This window comes from Podarcis filfolensis (assembly GCF_964270895.1).
Source record: "Podarcis filfolensis genome assembly, chromosome: 15".
Lineage (NCBI taxonomy): Eukaryota > Metazoa > Chordata > Lepidosauria > Squamata > Lacertidae > Podarcis > Podarcis filfolensis.
In genome coordinates, this window is record NC_139618.1 from 33,212,365 (window position 1) to 33,232,099 (window position 19,735).

The window sequence follows — 19,735 nt, forward strand, 5'->3', positions numbered from 1 at the left end:
GGGGAAAGCAAAGTCTTTCCAGTATCCTCTTTCAAATGCTACTTCTAATAGTTACAGCAAGCACCAAGAGGCAGCCGGAAAGCTGTGTCAGCAGGATCTAACAAGTTTTTTTTAATGCTTTCCTGTAACTGGGTTGAACTTGGTGCATTTGGCCACCCTAAGTTTCCACTGTGGGGAAGAAAGGTGAGGTGGAAATTGGATTACGAAGATAAATATGATAGCTCCCACAGATCATTGGCCTCGTCATGATTCTAGTGGAACACTCTTCTTTTAATCTCCCTGTCGTCAGTACTAAACAGTAACCGCCTTTCCCCATATATGCCCAGTAGACCTCAGTCTGCAAAATTACAGGTGCCAACATAATACTCATTCCGCACTTGTACGAAATCGTTCTTTCTTTTTGGCAGCAACACTTCGGAACTCCCTACTTATTGACACCAGACAGGCAAGTTTGCTGTATTCCTTTTGTTGCCTGCTTAAACCATTTTTGTTTAAGTTGCATGTGTTTAGTTTCTTTTTAGCTACTGTTGATTTTAATCATTTTCTGAACATATTTAAATAATAATAATAAATAATAATTTTATTTATTTCCCACCCTCCCCAGCCAAAGCCGGGCTCAGAGCGGCTAACAACAGTAAAACTAACATTTTACATAAAATCACAATCAATTAATTGAAATACAGTCTAAGCTCAATTCATTCTAAAATCAATGTAAAATGCCTGTTTTTAACTGTTTCTATCAATTATGTTAACCTTTTCATATGTTTGAAAACGGCTGATGGGTTTTTGCACAACCAAGCAGTATATAAATGTTGTTCCATAAAAGGAATCCCACTTTTCTCAATGGTGGTTTTCTCCTTGCTTAAAAATGGGAGAAGGGGGGGAAAACTTGCTCTTTCCTTAACTAACTATGCTCATAGGGACTTTCCAAGGCACCATTATTAAGAGTCCAGAGGGGTGGTATAGATTCTTTGACACTAATCAAGATGCAATGTTTTCTCATAGCACTTTCTTAAGTTTGATTTTCTGTCGCTCTGCTCCTGTGTGTTCTGCCCGACGCTAACCAACAAATCATTTATCTCTTTAATAGGGCTGTGGGTGCCATTTATTAGCCGATAACTCTTGAGCGATTTGCGTCAGCAAGAGCAACAAATTGCTAATAAAGTGCGTAAGACGTGCAGAGAGGATTCTTTTTTTTAAAAAAATGTGGGGGCTATGCTACCTGGGCAAGTCACTCTCCCCCACAATCACAAGATAACAAAGAAATGAACTTTAGTTCCCAGCTGGAACACTGGATCAGGTTTTAAAGAGAGTTACTAACAAGGTCAGGGATGCTGGTGGCGCTGTGGGTTAAACCACAGAGCCTAGGACTTGCCGATCAGAAGGTCGGCGGTTCGAATCCCCATGACGGGGTGAGCTCCCATTGCTCGGTCCCTGCTCCTGCCAACCTAGCAGTTCCAAAGCACGTCAAAGTGCAAGTAGATAAATAGGTGCCGCTCCATCGGGAAGGTAAACGGCGTTTCCGTGCACTGCTCTGGTTCGCCAGAAGCGGCTTAGACATGCTGGCCACATGACCCGGAAGCTGTACGCCGGCTCCCTCGGCCAATAAAGTGAGATGAGCGCCACAACCCCAGAGTCGGCCACCACTGGACCTAACAGTCTGGGGTCCATTTGCCTTTATTATCACTATGCTGTTCTGGAAAGCTCAGGGCTAGAGGGATCCCAGCCACAAACCATTTTAATTAGCTCAGGGCTAGAGGGATCCCAGCCACAAACCATTTTAATTATATTTAGATATTACAATGTTAGGAGCTAACGTTGTAATATCTAAATATAAATTAGCGTATGCAATTTATATGCAAGTCTTTTTAAGTACATAGAAGTGCCTCTGCTGAAAAGGAATTTAAAACATAAAAGTATCACTGCTAAGCAGAGCTTGGATGGCCATCTGTCATGGATGATTTAGCTGAGATTCCTGCATTGCAGGAGGTTGGACTAGATGACCCTCGGCCCCCTTCCAGCTCTGATTCTATGTTTCATCTTAACGGGCCCTTGTGGGGAAGATCTTGCTCAGATCAAGCCACTCAGTCAAAACTCATTGTGATAATTATTGATGGTTTTTACGGTGGGTTGCTTTTCTTGTGGTTCTTGCCGCTTAGAACAGCTTCTGCTCTGGGCGGGGTGGGGGGGAGGGACAGGATATGAGTTTTTTTAAAAAAAATAAACAACTTTTAAAATATCTCCCCAAGTGGCATTTGTGTTTGTTTTATACCAGTCACCAAGCAGCCACCAGGAGGCATCGCTTAACAAGAGCAAAATGGCAAAGAGAAGGGTTGCTTCTCCTTGCAACGGGTACATAGCTTCTCTTTAAGCTGCCTCTGTTCTTTGAATCTCACCAGAAGAAAACTAAATGCTTTTCTTTTTCTTTTAATCTCACAACTTCAATGGTTATTTTTAATAAGGATGAGGAGAATATTAATGAATCGCCTTTCACTGAAATGTCAAGGTGATTGTCAATCATACAATAGAAGCAATTAAATATAGGTGTCTGAGCAATTGAAACAAACACCCATGAAAAGTTTATTGGAACAAGAGTATCTTCAATTGTTTCTGGAAAGTACAAATAGTGGGTGTTACCACTATATGATGTCATGAGGGTAATAATAATAATAATAATAATAATAATAATAATAATAATAATTTATTATTTATATCCTGCCCATCTGGCTGGGTTTCCCTGAGCCACTCTGGGCGGCTTCCAACAAAGTAATAAAATACAGTGGTCTGTTAAACATTAAAAGCTTGCCTAAACAGGACTGCCTTCAGATGTCTTCTAAAAGTCTGGTGGTTGTTCTCTTTGACATCTGGTGGGAGGGCGTTCCGCAGGGTGGGTGCCACCACCGAGAAGGCCCTCTGCCAGGTTCCCTGTAACTTGGCTTATCGTAGTGAGGGAACCTCCAGAAGGCCCTCGGCGCTGGACCTCAGTGTCCGGGCAGAATGATGGGGGTGGAGACACTCCTTCAGGTCTACTGGGCCAAGGCCGTTTAGGGCTTTAAAGGTCAGCACCAACACTTTGAATTGTGCTTGGAAACGTACTGGGAGCCAGTGTAGGTCTTTCAAGACCGGTGTTATGTGGTCTTGGCGGCTGCTTGCCCTGCACATATTGTTGGACTTCAGCTTCCATCATCCCAGGCCATTGGCCATGCTGGTTCAGGCTGGTGGGTGGTGCAGCTGCCACAGAAAAAAATAAAAATAAGAATGCCTTAATCCAGGACCAGAGGTGCCTGTGATGATCCACCCTACAAATGCAATTCACAATCCATGGAACTCACCAAACTTGATGTTCCAGCATGCCCACTCAAGAGCACAAGGTCTCTGCCTCTCAGCATCTGCCCACCTGACTTCCAAATAGGCGTCATACCAAACCCTCCTTTCCAGATCTGGCCAGTGACCCCATTATTTGAGTCAGTCTAAAACATGGGAAGAAACGAGACCGAAGTGCAAGTCACCGGGAAAGCATGAAGGATGGACAGACAGTTGCCAGGTAATGGCTGAAGAGAACCAACTAGGGATTGCCTGCCAAACAGCAGACAAAGGAGACCCAGATGGAACAGGCTGAAAAATTAATGTTTGGCTCTAGCGTCCCAAAGAAGCTGTACTTGTATTGACTACCAGAATCAATACATACAAGGGAGAGGGGATGTGCAGCAAAATATTGTATCCCCCATGACCCACTCTCAACTCAGTCACGTTTTACAACTTTTTGCTCCTGTGAGAGCTAGTAAATTCTGAGTTACAGAAGGTATGGGGCAAAGAGTGACTGTTAAGATGATAAACTTTACAGAGTAAACATTGTTGCAATGGGATGTTTAAATTAGCTCTTTAAATTTTCAAGGCCTTTGCCTCTGAGGAGGTTTTCCACCATCTGACAAGATCGCAAAGGCACCAAATGTTTTTTCTCAACACTCCATTTTCAAAAACCAATTTATTATCCTCTATCCTATTTGTTTAGAGAAAAGGTGAAATGTTTTCTGCCCTTCTTCTTCTTCTTCTTCTGCTGGGTGCTTCCCAGGTTGGGTTAGAGCCCTGAATTTTTGGGTTGTTTTTTTAAAAATAAATTATTAACAATTTCAACACAACATATTATCAAAACAAATCATCTTCACTATTTCCCCCCCTTTTTCCCTCCCCCTCCCCCCCAAGACTTCCCTCAGCTCCTCTCTCTGATTTCTCAACTCGTTATTCTCTGCATACTGTAAAATTGTATACTGTATATCCTTTTATTATCTGTCTACTATATTAACCCTCAATAAATTTGTGTATGTGTATTCAAAACCTGCCAAGGAGTCCAGTTCATTTTGTTGTCTTTTTAAATAATTTGTAAAAAGTTCCCATTCTTCTTTAAAGTCACAGTTGTCCTTATCTCACAGTTTGCATGTCAGTTTCGCCAGTTCTGCATAGTTCATCAATTTCTCTTGCCACTGTTCTTTTGTCGGGGTTTCCTCATTTTTCCATCCTTGTGCTATCAAGACTCTTGCCGCTGTTGTCGCATACATAAATAAGTTCTTTATTTTCCTTGGCAGGTTTTGTCCCACAATCCCTAACAGAAATGCTTCTGGTTTTTTTATAAATGTCATTTTAAACATTTTCTTCAATTCATTATATATCATTTCCCAGAATTTTTTAATTTCTCTACATTCCCACCACATATGGTAAAAGGTCTCTTCCTTTTCTTTACATTCCCAACATATATTTGACCCGGGTTAGAGCCCTGAGTTCGTCTTTCCCTGTGTGCATGTGCACACACAGAAATTACACTATCCATTTTAAAACCACAATTTTTGGAGTTCCTTCAAATTGCCAGCCAATGCCAGGCACCATAGGAGCCAACTCCTAGGGGCCAAGGTCCCTTTGACACCCCCCTCCAAGGTTGATGGGCATTGCCATTCAAATGGCATGTGTGTGCCATGTCGTGTGATTGATTATGTAGGGACGGACTTTCCTGCCCCCCCCCATCTTTTCTTCCATTTGGCACCCCTGCCAGGCACTTCTTGCTAGTCAGTCCAGTAGAGTTCTAGTGGACCACATGGGTGAAAGAAGGAGCTATTCCCTATTTGCATATGCATGTGCATCTTCCTTAGTTTTCGATGGCTCAGCTGTTTCTTGCACGCTTTGCCAGCAGAGGTACACTCTTAAAATACAAGGAGTGGACATATGCAACCATATACAGTACTGCTGTTTACCTCCACTTTTTATCTGGAGCAGGTACAGAAGCAGGGAATGACAACAACCAACTATCCATAGGATGAAGACCATGTGATGCCTCACAAGTGTCGAACTTCTGCAGAATATATGAGAGAGTAGGAGGGAAAGCACATCGCCAAGTTACCGAAACACACAGACATTTTACGAGTTTGGTCTCATTTGGCCTTCGCTGGACAGAAACACAGTCACGTTTCACCACTTTTTGCTACCATGAGAGCTAGTAAATTCTGAGTTATGGAAGGCGTGGGGCAGAATAGCTGTTATGATAATACACAAGTACTCTTACTTTACTTGTTACAATGGGATGTTCAGATAATCCACCAGCTATTTAAATTTTCAAGACCTTTGCCCCTGAGGAGACATTGACAATATCACACAAGCACCAAATGATTCCCACCCCCACTCCATTTTCAGAAACCAATGTATTGTCCTTTGTCCTACTTATTTAGAGATATATGGAGTGTGTGTGTGTGTGTGTGTGTGTGTGTGTGTGTCCCCAGGGTAACTCACCTGGCAGCTTCATTATACACATTTAGGTGCCAGGCAAAAACATTCCATTTTAACCAGGACTTTGGTTGATTTAATTGACACCCTATGCACTTTTAAAATGTTTTTTTTGAGGGGTGGGGTATTGGGTCGTTGTTCTTTTTAATTTGATTAAGTATTTTCTGGTTTTATATTTTTATTTTATTCTGTGAAACAGCCTGAGAACTGCAAGTATAGGGCAGTATAGAAATTCAGTACATAATAAAATAATAATGTATACGTTGAATTTTTTTGTGGTGCTATTTTTGAAATTCATGTTATTAAGGAACACAGTTGTTCTGCTATCTGTCTGGCAGCACCTGCACTTTGGAACTCCCTGCCTGTTGAAAATCAAGCAGGAACCTTCACTGTACTATTTTCAAGGCCTCCTAAAAACACTCTTGTTTAGACAAGCCTACCAGGATGCTTAGAAAGCTGAGGTAATATTTTAATATTTTAAAGCACGGTCATGATTTTATTGTGTGTGTTTTTTTGTAAACTGCTTCCTTTAATATGGAACAGTGTATAAATCTTATAAAATAAATAAAACAAAATTGTGGCAACAATGTTTGTTTCAGTATTCACCAATTAAGATTCCGATTGATTCTTCCTCATATTGGACTGCAGTTGGGCTTTCTCATACCCTCCAATGTTCCTCAGACGAAAATAGGGAAATTTCTCACTCCCCTGCCCCACTGACCCACCTTGACCCCCCATTTTTATGTGCCCCCCCCCCGCAGAACAATTCCTATCAGCTCACATGCCCTCCACTGTCCCGAGAGAACCCATTAATCCCAATTTTATTTTATTTTATTCTTTGGTAGATTTACAAAAAGCAAAACACACACCAATAAATACGTTTTTGAAAGGGGTAAGATTAGACACAGACACACAAAGCATTTTATTTTATTTTTAATTGAGACTCCTTGCGCTTCGCTTCTTCCCGCCCAGGATGGCCCTGCCCTCTGCCTGTCCCTCAGAGCTCTTGCGCCGCGAGGGACTGGGCACCGGCAGTGGGAGCCCCTCCTCCTCTTTGCCCGCTCTCCAGCAGCCACAATGAGCTGCCCAAGGGAAGAGGCTGCCAGCAGCAGCCATGGAGAGACAACAGGAGGCTCCCCCACAGCAGCAGCACCAGCAGCTGCTCCCATCATCATTGGTCAGGACAAGCACCTGTTCATCCCCTCCCTGGGCTCAGTGGCAGCAGCAGGAGAAACAGAGATATCCCAGGATCAAATCAGAAACCGGGGTGTCTTTTGTAATTCTGGGACTGTCCTTGGAAAATCAGGAGACTCGGAGGGTATCCTTTCTTCTGCTTGTAAAAAGGTAAAGGACCCCTGACAGTTAAGTCCAGTCGCAGACGACTTGCGGGTTGTGGCACTCATCTCACTTTACAGGCCGAGGGAGGCGGCGTTTGAGCCAGTCTAAAACATGGGAAGAAACGAGACCGAAGCACAAGTCACCAGGAAAGAATGAAGGATGGACAGACAGTTGCCAGGTAATGGCTGAAGAGAACTGACTAGGGATTGCCTGCCTAACAGCAGACAAAGGAGACCCAGATGGAACAGGCTGAAAAATTATGTTTGGCTCTAGCGTCCCAAAGAAGCTGTACTTGTATTGACTACCAAAATCAATACATACAAGGGAGGGGGGATGTGCAGCAAAATATTGCATTCCCCATGACCCACTCTCAACAAGGTCACATTTCACAACTTTTTGCTCCTGTGAGAGCTAGTAAATTCTGAGTTACAGAAAGCATGGGGTTGTTAAGATAATACACAAGTACTCTTACTTTACAGAGTAAACACTGTTGCAATGGGATGTTTCTATGATCCAACAGCTCTTTGAATTTTCAAGGCCTTTGTCCCTGAGGAGCCCCTGAGGCAGCTATTTACCCATCTATTGCTTCTGTTTTCCTTCTTATATATTTCTTCCTTTTTGGTGAAACGTCATTGCTGCAAATTCTGCTGAAATGCCACTACATGCTTCTGTGCATCAATGCACAGCCTGGAGAGTTAAAACTTCAAATACTGTGGCCTAAAAAAAAAGGCACTTTCCATTCATAGATAAATGTATAAAAGCCATTTCAACTGTACACCAATGACGGGAATATTGTGCTTGGTTTTGGAACAGTCCTCCTCAATGTGGTGCTCTCCAGATGTTGTTGGACCACAGGAGCACCTATCTGGTGCTCTCCAGATGTTGGACCATAGGAGCACCTATGACTGGGACTGATAGGTATTGTAGTCAAAAACATCTGGAGGGCACCAGGTTGGGGGAGGCTGTCCCCTCACACAACGATGGGGCTTTCTGGGATATGGCAAAGCATGGGCGAGGTTTGCTTGAACATCTCCAGAAATTATGAACGGGCAAAATCAACCATCTTCTGAAATACAGGGACTAGCCTAGGACTTGCCGATCAGAAGGTCGGCGGTTTGAATCCCTGCGACGGGGTGAGCTCCCGTTGCTCGGTCCCAACTCCTGCCAACCTAGCAGTTCGAAAGCACGTCAAAGTGCAAGCAGATAAATAGGTACCACTCCGGTGGGAAGGTAAACAGCGTTTCCGGCTTAATCATGCTGACCACATGACCCGGAAGCTGTACGCCAGCTCCCTCGGCCAATAAAGCGAGATGAGCGCTGCAACCCCAGAGTCGGACCTGACTGGACCTAATGGTCAGGGGTCCCTTTACCCTTTACCTTTACATGATTCACAGATGGAGAATTTGAAGCCTTCTTTCTTTTTTATTATTATCTTTATTTCTTGTGTTTTCTCTTTCCATCTACTTTACTTTTGCCTATGTTTTGCTTTGCTTTTTGAGGTCCTCTGTTCTGGCTTAAGGAGGGTGCATACAGGAAGAGGATGAATGGAAGGTGAAAGACCCTTCATGAGAGGCAGGGAAAGGAAGATCTCCCAGGGTGGGAGGCTGGGAGAAGAAAGGAAAGCTCTCAGATGAGAGCTGGAGGGGTCCACATCATTTTGTGGGAGACATTGGTTAAGATCTACCTCTGATAGATGGCTTTGCATCTTTCCCCCTTTTTCCTCCTCTTTCCCTTTTTTTTCCACACACCCCCTTTCTATGTTATTTCCTTGTTTCATTTAGATTAATCTGTTTTTATTGTATTCTATGCTGAAAAGTTTCAATAAAAATAAATTTGGAAACTGACAAAATGAGCGTCTCATCAGAATGCACCCTAATCCAGACATACATGTAGTGGTCCTTTGATCTGGTCGGCAGAAGCTAGAATCAAACATAGTGGTAGCAGTCTTGCTGCAACCCATATGGCGTGGTCTTGCAACCCACTGCTGGCCTTTGCAACCCACCCACTGGTTGAAGACCTATGTTCTAGAGAAGTGCATAAAGGCCTGGAATGAGTAGCTATGCTGGGACAGAGTTGCAGTATAGGACCTTTCTGTTGGGGTGCTTTGGCAGCAATGCACATAGGTGTGCTATTGGGACAGGAAAATTGGCATGCAACTGCCTCACTGAAGTCCAAGCGCCACCCTGGCAAATGCTCCTGCAGTCCAATAAGGACAACTTTATGTTCTATGTTTATTTTCTTGTTTAAAGAAATAACATGGCCATAAAATTTTATTGTTGCTTAACGATTTGTCTGAATCTTCTCGGTGGCTTGAGATATGAGAATTAAATGGTTTTCTGTATAAACCTAACTCTGCACTGACTGAAGCTGGCACTCCTCTCCGGAACACCGTGAAATTATATACATATATTCATATTGCTGATTTCATTTATATTTTGATAAATTTTAGGTCAACTTGGTTTATTTTGTTTTATTGATTCGTAAAAAAATACTTCATGTTGTTTCCTGTAAATGGCTTGGGGGTGTTTTATTATTAAGTGGTATATAAATCCTATAGGTAAAAAGTAAAGGACCCCTGGATGGTTAAGTCCAATCAAAGGCGACTATGGGGTTGCGGTGCTCATCTGGCTTTCAGGCCGAGGGAGATGGCGTTTGTCCACAGACAGCTTTCCGGGTCATGTGGCCAGCATGACTAAACCGCTACTGGTGCAACGGAAACCAGAGTGCATGGAAATGCCACTTACCTTCCTGCCGCAGTGGTACCTATTTATCTACTTGCACTGGCATGCTTTTGAACTGCTAGGTTGGCAGGAGCCGGGACAGAGCAACGGGAGCAGGGATTCGAACTGTCAACCTTCTGATCGGCAAGCCCCAGAGGCTCAGTGGTTTAGACCACAGCACCCCCCGTGTCCCTATAAAATAAAGTATTTAATTGCTACAATAATTGCATGTTGGGGTGGTGGAGAAAAAAACCCCATATCCTTAAGCAAGTTTCAGAAAGTATAGCCCCTGTATGATCCAATCACCCACGGGCATCCAGAGATATTTGCTAAGACAGTAAGGACCACTGGCTATGCTGGGATAACTCCCATCATCCCTGACCATTGCCTGGTGGGAGTTGGACCCTGCAGATGTCACTGGGCTCCCAAGTTCCTCATCTCTCTTCTATTGAGGGTACATTTGGGGTCCTGTAGTGTACATCTACTTCCAGAGCCAGGGTTCCCTGATGTTTGCAGCAGCTTCTGCCTCTTTCCCTGCCTTTCTATAATAAATGTCATTGCACTCCAAGCCTTTGAGGGTTTCAATCCACCCTGTTGCCATTTTTCATCCTCCATTAATTTTCCTGAAAAAAAGATCCCGGTTTCACAAAGCCCATGTCGTTCCCATGCAAGCACATTAGGGGAAATGTAAACACATTGGTTGGCATCCAGCTAAGTCATGCTCGGAGTAAATCCATTGAAATCAAGTTACTTAAATTCACTGACTGGAGTAAACAGATATTGCCGGTCTTATTTTGTGTGCTTATCGTTCATTCCTATTGCAATGAAGTCGTCCTGGCTTCCTTGTTGTTTAACATGGAACGTTGGAAGTCTGCTCCTCTATCAATGAAATTATAGCTCCTATCTTATCAAACAGATTTCTTTTCTATTGGTGCCTTAAAGTGCAGTTGTAAGCATGATACTGAACTCTACAGCTATGCAACCAACCTGCTTGCTGTTCTATTTGATTATTATTATTCTTAAGGTTTTGCTCTGTAATCACCACTTCCGGAATTCCAGCGTACCTTGAAGAATTTCGAAAGGTCATTCAGGAATTGGGAACATGAGCTGTCTCCTACAGCTTTTACTTACATCATTTTTATTCCCACCCCCCCATTCCCAATACATGTCCGAAGGGGCATTTGTGTTCATCAGTAAAACGATGTCCAAAAAGCAATTTTGATGGCGAAAGTGATTGCAAAAGAATATTTTTGTCTTACTCTTTTGAGCGGATAGGTGGGTTTAATCAGGTGGCAGTGGTTTTGTTTTATGTGGTTTTGCAGGCTATCTGCTTTGGAAAAGTGGAGGTGTGGGTAGAAAATTTTAAATAAATGAGTAAATTTTAAATAAATGAGTTTTCAGGCAGCATTGGAATGATATGCATTTGTGTTCATTGAGAGTAAAAAAATCACATAGAAAGAATCTTGATGCAGTCAAAAGGTTTATTTTTTTGTGCAATATTATCAACTAACACAAATGCAAATTAATGTACCACAACAAATAATTAAAAAATAATAATTATGATTTTCAGTTATGTACATTTCAATAGTTTTACAATCATTCTGACATTTCACAACTCGACTTCCTTCCTCCTCTTTTTGTGGTTCCTTAAATTTATTTTTACATTTCCTGCATATTCTAAATTAACTTAACTTATTCTTTTATTCATCTTCTTTAAATAAATACACAGTGGTACCCCTGATTAAGCACAGCACTTAATTTGTTCCGGAGGTCCGTTTTTAACCTGAAACTGTTCTTAACCTGAGGTACCACTTTAGCTAATGGGGCCTCCCACTGCCGCCGCCGCGCGATTTCTGTTCTCATCCTGAAGCAAAATTCTTAACCCGAGATACTATTTCTGGGTTAGCAGAGTCTGTAACCTGAAGCGTTTGTAACACGAGGTACCACTGCACTTATGAAACTGCAGGTTATTACAATAATCCTGCCAATGTTCTTACCTGTTTACAGTTTGTTTGTTAATATTCAGTAAACCATTTCCATTCTTTTAGACACAACAAATAATTCTGATTCCATCATAAAATTGTTATAGGAGATCAATATTTTTGTTTTTGAAGTGTGTAGTCTATGTGCACAGCAGTAACAGAGAAAAGGTGTGAGTAAATGGAAGCAACTAAATGGATTGCAAACTCCACTGTGTTCTGTACAGAAACTGAACAATAGGGGATTTCTAAGAAAAAGAGAGAAACAACCTCAGCAACAAATCCAAGAAACAGGGAGTAAATACCAATTATTATTTTTATTTATTTATTTATTTATTTATACCCCGCCATCTGGCTGGACTTCCCCAGCCACTCTGGGTGGCTTCCAACAAAATATTAAAATACAGTAATGCATCAAACATTAAAAGCTTCTCTATATGAATGGGAGTTTTCCTTCCAATGATCCATCCCACCCTCCTGTACTTACTTACTTAAAAAATAAATAAATCACTATTCGCCCAGTTTCTAATTGCCAATGCAATCTCTTTGCAGCCTGTGTGTTTTCTACAAGAGGCTCTGAAAAAGGCTATCCAGGAGGCAGGTCAGTAGCGAGGAAACCTCTTACGAGTACACCAGGGTAAGAAGAATTGGTGCAGAATGACTAAAATGAAGGCAGCCTTATATGTTTATAATGTTATTTTATGCCATTCCATTACTGAGACAATAAAACATTTTTTTCTTTGTGCTTGTCCACTCCTCAGTGCTTTTAAATGCATCAACCAATACTCTGGAAGGTAGGAACACTTTTCCTTCCTCTTGAACCTTCAGGCATAATATGTTCTGCACAAATTTCCCTACATCTTCACAAATATAAGGGCTGGTGATTCTTGTTCTCTTTCCTGGAAACTCGGGGAAGGGACCCGAAACAAATTTGAGGGGCCTCTCTCTGCTAAGAAAGTGTCCTTTTGTCAGGGCCACCCCAGAAAACTAGTTTAGATGAAATGAGGGCCATTATTAGCAAGCCAGCATGGTGTATAGTGGTTTGTGTTAGGACCTGGTAGACCTTGATTCAAATCCTCGGCTAAGAAGTTCACTGTCAAGTATTCGGCCGGTTGCCACCGCTTTCATCCTTACAGAATTGTAAGGGGTTGGGGAGAGAACCGTGTTACGTACTGAAGTTCTCACCCTGGGCCAGCAGGAGGATATTGTAGATAGTTTTCACTCAGGTCCGCATATGCAAATACGGAATTGAAAGTGACGTTCAGTGATTGGACAGTTACAGAAAGTTGTTACTGTTGCTTTGTAGTTGAACGCTATATAAGCAGGTTGGCAGAACCCTTCAGCCCAGTTCTTTTCTGGCCTGTGAATAAACAAGAGCTGTCTGAAGAATCACTGTGTCGTTTGATATGTTCACCCTCAACTTAACAAACCGGGTTCATCACTCTGATCTACCTGCAGGGAGAATTTAGATGAAAATAGTTACTCGACATGCAAACAGTTCTGGCCCTCCATCTCCAGCACCTAAATTTTGTTAAATTAGATTTGCAAGCACTACTTTAAGGGCTGGGACTAACTTTAACGTCCTTGTAAAGGCAGGAGTGCAAAAGCACGTGAGGCATAGCTGAAGACAGGAGGAGACTTCAAACCACGCCTGGGAGGGGCCTCTGTTGGTGGAGGCGACACAGCAATGTTCCTGTTGCTTAACAACCCTTTGCTCCGTAATTGAACTCTGCTCTTTGCCCCATAGTTACTTAATAGGGTTCTTTTTTTATGAGTATCTTATCAAAAGCTTTTGGGAGGAAACTAGGGGCATGTTAAAGAAGAGCCCTGCAAGGCAAAGGCCTATCAGGTCCAGTTTCCTGTTCCCACAGGGACCAACCAAATGCCACAAGCAGGATATGCATGTAATAACAACTAGTATTCAGAGGAAGACGGTCTCGGTTGCTGGAAATATATATATAGCTATCATTCATGATAGCCATCGATAGCCCTATCCTCTACGGATATCTCTAATCCATTTTTAAGCCATCCCTGGCTTAAAAGGAAGCCATAAATAGACTGTGACAACAGGGTCGGGCTCTGGGGGTTAGTAGTGGACCCCCTACTTGGGTGGTGTTATGTACTGAGTTGAATAGAATCCAAAATGCAGCAGTCTGATTGGTCCTAGAACAATAGGATTCAGAATGCAGCAGTCTGATTGGTCCTAGAACAATGCAGCAGTATGATTGGTCTGCAGGAGCCACCCAATCCAGCTCCAGATGGAAGTGAATCCACAACCTGATTGGCCTACAGGAGAATTCCGGAATTAGCCAATCACGTGCAGCCCATTGTGTAAATAATGTATATAAAGCAGATACTTTGAGGGGACATTCTTTTCCTCCTCACCACTATGAGCTGAATAAAGAGCATGAAATCCACTCTTGACTCTGAGTATATTTCAGGTGGTGACCTCATCAGATGCCCAGCAAATACCCATCTGATGCTGGCTTTTCCTCCAGCTCTCAACTTGTTTCAGTCCACGTTTGGTTCTCACCTTGTCTTCAAGTTCCTGGCTCTCCCATCTCACCAGAAGATGCCACAGTTAGAAGCAGGGCTTTTTTTTCAGCCGGAACTCTCTGGAACTCAGTTCCGGCACATCTAAGGTGGGCTCCGTTGCCATTCTAAGAGAACGATGGAGTTGCTCGTGGTGAGTTCCATCACCTCTTTCTCTAGAAAAAAATACCTCTGGTTAGAGGTAGGAGAGCATCATGTCCTTAGATGCTCTCAAATGACATCTTGGTAATCTATATGCTGACTTAAATGTTTATGTACATTTAATGAACTCTTAATTGTTATTTATTGATTTTAGTGTTCTGCCACAGTGATGTTATATATCTTATTTTGCATTGTTATCATATGAACTGTATTTGGCCTTTGATTTTTGTGTTAACAGCTCTGAGCGCAGATTTTCTTGTGGAAAACATGGCACATAAATAAAAGGACAGAGGCAATGTCCTAGCCTCCTTCCACGCTCCCAAGGGACTCTACCTGTAAATTCGTTTGCTAGGTAATAATGATTATTATTATTATTATTATTATTATTATTAATTTATAACCCCACCCATCTGGCTGGGTTTCCCCAGCCACTCTGGGCAGCTTCCAACAAAATATTAAAATACAATAGTCCTTCAGATATTAAAAGCTTTCCTAAACAGGGCTGCCTTCAGATGTCTCCTAAAAGTCTGATAGTTGTTTTTTCCATTGACATCTGGTGGGAGGGCATTCCACGGGGCGGGCACCACTACTGAGAAGGCCCTCTGCCTGGTTCCCTGTAATTTGGCTTCTCGTAGCGAGCGAACTGCCAGAAGGCCCTCAGTGTCTGGGCAGAACGATGGGGGTAGAGACGCTCCTTCAGGTATACTGGGCTGAGGCCGTTTAGGGCTTTAAAGGTCAGCACCAACACTTTGAATTGTGCTCAGAAACATACTGGGAGCCAATGTAGGTCTTTCAAGTTATGTGGTCTCAGTGGCCGCTCCCAGTCACCAGTCTAGCTGCTGCATTCTGGATTAGTTGTAGTTTCCGGGTCACCTTCAAAGTTAGCCCCATGTCAAGCTCACTGCAATAGTCCAAGCGAGAGATAACTAACATGTACCACTCTGGCAAGACATTCTGCAGGCAGAAAGGGTCTCAGCCTGCGTACCAGATGGAGCTGGTAAACAGCTGCCCTGAACACAGAATTGACCTGCACCTCCATGGACAGCTGTGAGTCCAGAATGACTCCCAGGCTGTGCACCTGGTCCTTCAGGGGCACAGTTACCCCATTCAGGACCAGGGGGTCCTCCGCACCTGCCCACCTCCTGTCCCCCCAAAACAGTACTTCTGTCTTGTCAGGATTCAGCCTCAATCTGTTAGCTGCCATCCATCCTCCAACCGCCTCCAGGCACTCACACAGGACATTTATTGCCTTCACTGGTTCTGATTTAAAAGAGAGGTAGAGCTGAGTATCATCCGCATACTGATGAACACCCAGCCCAAACCCCCTGATGATCTTTCCCAGTGGCTTCATGTAGGTTCATCTTGCCAGATTTTTATACAGCTACCTATATTTTCTAATTGTCTTTTTCTGTTTTAACAATAACAGGAGACAGGGTCTGCCCCAGGCCCACGCCCATGGGTGGGTTGGGACACAGGACACACAAGCGAATGCAATGCTCCCACACCTGTGCGCCATGACCTGTTCTTGTTTTTGTGTGAAGAAGAAGAAGAGGAGGAGGAGTTTGGATTTGATATCCCGCCTTTCACTCCCCTTCAGGAGTCTCAAAGCGGCTAACAATCTCCTTTTCCCTTCCTCCCCCACAACAAACACTCTGTGAGGTGAGTGAGGCTAAGAGACTTCAAAGAAGTGTGACTAGCCCAAGGTCACCCAGCAGCTGCATGTGAAGGAGCAGGGAATCGAACCCAGTTCACCAGATTATGAGTCCACTGCTCTTAATCACTACACCATGCTGGCTCCCGAAGACACGCACACTTTCTCTTCTCCCGCAGTTTTTTTGTTCCACCTGTAGTTTGGAGCGATACCAGAATCAGCAGATAAGCTTGAGTCAAAAATACATCCTGTTCTTCTACTAAACAGCTTTTAATGGCAGTTACATAACTTTAACTCTGTGTGAGAAGGTTCCTTCCAACCCAGCCCATTTGATTGAGCAATACCAGCACTTTAAAAAATAATCATCATCCTACTGTGTTATGGCAATACTTGAGGCAGTGCTGATATTTTGTATGGAACAGTAGCAACGTCTTCAGGCGCAAGGAGAGCCTGGGCGATTTCCAACGTCTCCTCTCCACAGACGCTGAAGAATATTGCCCTCTTCTTGGCGTCTTCTTCATCGGTGACCCCTTTGGCTTCTAGGAGGAAGGTGAAACGGGAGGCGTACGCTTCCCAGTCTCCAGATGCTGGGTTGAACGGCGAGAAGCTGCTGTCGGTTGCCATTCTGAGTTCCTTGTGTCCTGGAGCTGAAGCCTGGATACACGGTGCGAGGCAGTGGTGCGGCAGGTGGCGGTGCTGCGGTGCTGTGTGTGGCAGTCAGCTCAGCGGGATCCCACCTTCGTCGCCAGTGAAATATACTCAGAGTCGCAAGGTGATTTCATGCTCTTTATTCAGCTCATAGTGGTGAGGAGGAATGAATGAAAGTCCCCTCAAAGTATCTGCTTTATATACATTATTTACACAATGGGCTGCACATGATTGGCTAATTCCGGAATTCTACTGTAAGCCAATCAGGTTGTGGATTCACTTCTATCTGGAGCATGATTGGGTGGTTCCTGCCAACCAATCATACTGCTGCATTGTTCTAGGACCAATCAGACTGCTGCAGTTTGGATCCTATTCAACTCAGTACATAACATGATAAAAAGCAGCTACCTGTTCTGCTGGACATGAGCCAGTTCCTATCCCAATGGCACTCAAGTCGCCCTCAAGTGCATGTTGTGAAGCCAGCCTATGATGAAAGAGCAGGACTTGCATTAGCTAGTGTGCCAGTTCAGTATCTCCTTTACATACATGGTGACAGGGACGGGGCAGAGGAGGAATGGTGGAGACCACCTTCCCAGCCTGACCCTTCTAGAGAAGAAGACAGTTCAGAATTACAACAGGGGTTTGAGGGAGATCACAGCTCAGAGGAAGATGAGGGGGAAAGTTGGGAAGTAATGGGAGAGGAGGAGGAGGCAGAATTGGAGCAGCTGGCTGACACATTAGCACTAGAGAGCCAGTGTGGTGTAGTGGTTAAGAGCAGTGGACTCATAATCTGGTGAACCGGGTTCACGTCCCCGCTCCTCCATATGCAGCTGCTGGGTGACCTTGGGCCAGTCACACTTCTTTGAAGTCTCTCAGCCCCACTCACCCCACAGAGTGTTTGTTGTGGGGGAGGAAAGGAAAGGAGAATGTTAGCCACTTTGAGACTCCTTTGGGTAGTGATAAAGTGGGATATCAAATCCAAACTTTTCTAGAAGCATTCCAGACCCACCATGTCCCAGAACCTGGCGAGCCTCAAAAGTAGGAGAGCAAAAGGCTCAGAAGCAAAGGGCCCTCAGTGACAGCTGTAGAAGGGATGACGAATGAGGAAGTGGAAGAGAAGGGGAGGGGAGATTTACTCGGGGCAATGCCATTACTCTAAGAGGCTGCATTCCCAAGCCTCTCTCTGTAAATATTGAATAAAAGCAGTTGGTAAGGACTTTTCCCTGTCTTATCCGTTCCTGGCAACCTGCAGTGGGGGTTGGTTCCTCGACCGCCTGACACATGCCATGGCTTGGAGGGTGTCACAGAGTTGGAGGGGTCCTTGTATGTCTCTGTCTGTCTGTCTCAATCACTCCCTCTCTCTCTCACACACACAGACACACTGCTTGATGCAGGCAACCTGAAGCAAGAGGACTCCCAACAGTTTGTTGTCCTGCGTGTGCTATAAAACTTCCTGTTAAGTTGTGGGTGAACATATCAGACGACAGAGTGATTCTTCAAACAGCTCTTGTTTATTCACAGGGCAGAACAGAACTGAACTGAAGGGTTCAGTCAACCTGCTTATATAGAGCTCAACTACAACGTAACTGTAAACAACTTTCTGTAACTATCCAATCACTGACCGTCACTTTCAATTCCTTATTTGCATACTTGGACCTGAGTGAAAACTATCTACAGTATCCCCCTGCTGGCCCAGGGTGAGAACTTCAGTACATAACACTTCCAGTGAGGGACAGTCTGCTACCTCTCCAGCTCATTGCTTCCATTGCAGAACTGCTCGCAGATTACTGTACAGTGGTACCTCAGGTTACAGATGCTTCAGGTTACAGACTCTGCTAACCCAGAAATAGTACCTCGGGTTAAGAACTTTGCTTCAGGATGAGAACAGAAATTACGCAGCAGCGACACAGCGGCAGCGGGAGGCTCCATTAGCTAAAGTGGTACCTCAGGTTAAGAACAGTTTCAGGTTAAGAACAGACCTCCAGAACAAATTAAGTTCTTAACCCGAGGTACCACTGTACATGCCTTTGCTTTCTCAGTTTTATAAGTATTATTGTATCAACCTCTGACAAGCAATTTAAAGATGGCCAAAACTGCAACAGACATGCACACATCAAAATGTATGGATATTTTAAATCCATTGGAAGTGTTTGTATGTTATAGTATCTACCTCCAAAGAGGACACAGACATAATCATAGGAATGGGTGAATTTGTTTGTTTTGGTCCTCTTGGTTTCTTGTTTTTCCTATCTTAAATTGAGATCTCCACATTTCTGCAGCAGTTTCCAGGTTGTTGTTGCTTTGAAGAAATCCACCAACATTCCAGAATGATTCTCTCCTAATAAACACATTTGTAATGCAATTTTGACAAATATATGTATTGTTGCAAGCAATTTCCCCCAACTGAATGCTTTCTTGTACGTTAGCTTTGCTAGTATATGCATGGCCCAAAACAGGATTTGCACCCCTGCAAAGAGAAAAGCGTATCTCCAATTTCCATTGAAAGTTCCATAAAATCAGCATATGTGTGCAAATTTATAAATAATTACCATAATTTAAATATAAATCCAATACACCTCCCCATAGCAGGGAAGACAGCATGTGAGAGGTTTCCTGCTCAGTCTGCTGAGCAGGTACTGCTAACAACTGATGAGCCACTTGCAAGGTATCTGCTTTCCCTTTTTGTGGTTCCTTATTCTTAAACCAGACTTGGTCTAGACAGCCCACAAACACAGGACACCTCCCAGCCTGGGACAGACTTCTGCAAAGCAGGACATGTGTGTGTAAGGATCAGCTGTGTTTAACGTAAACTAGTGACCATTCACAGCCACAGTACTTGAGTTCCTAACTCTGCTGTGCTGCGTTACCTTGCATAGCAATCCCAGTTGCAACCAGTTTTCTCTCCCACAGTGGAAAGGTGGGGAACCTCTGTACTT

At 43.6% G+C, this 19,735-nt stretch overlaps 2 long non-coding RNA genes across 2 annotated transcripts in view; one reads left to right on the plus strand and one right to left on the minus strand.

The window, feature by feature from the left end:
• Positions 1 to 19,735, minus strand: part of LOC310750783 — a 287,025-nt gene that overhangs the window by 65,295 nt on the left and 201,995 nt on the right. The gene's annotated exons all lie outside the window — the stretch shown is intronic.
• LOC310750814 lies at positions 13,849 to 18,256 on the plus strand. The gene is made up of 3 exons (XR_014542302.1): positions 13,849 to 13,915; positions 14,248 to 14,492; positions 18,194 to 18,256. It is a non-coding gene; the product is annotated as an uncharacterized lncRNA (long non-coding RNA).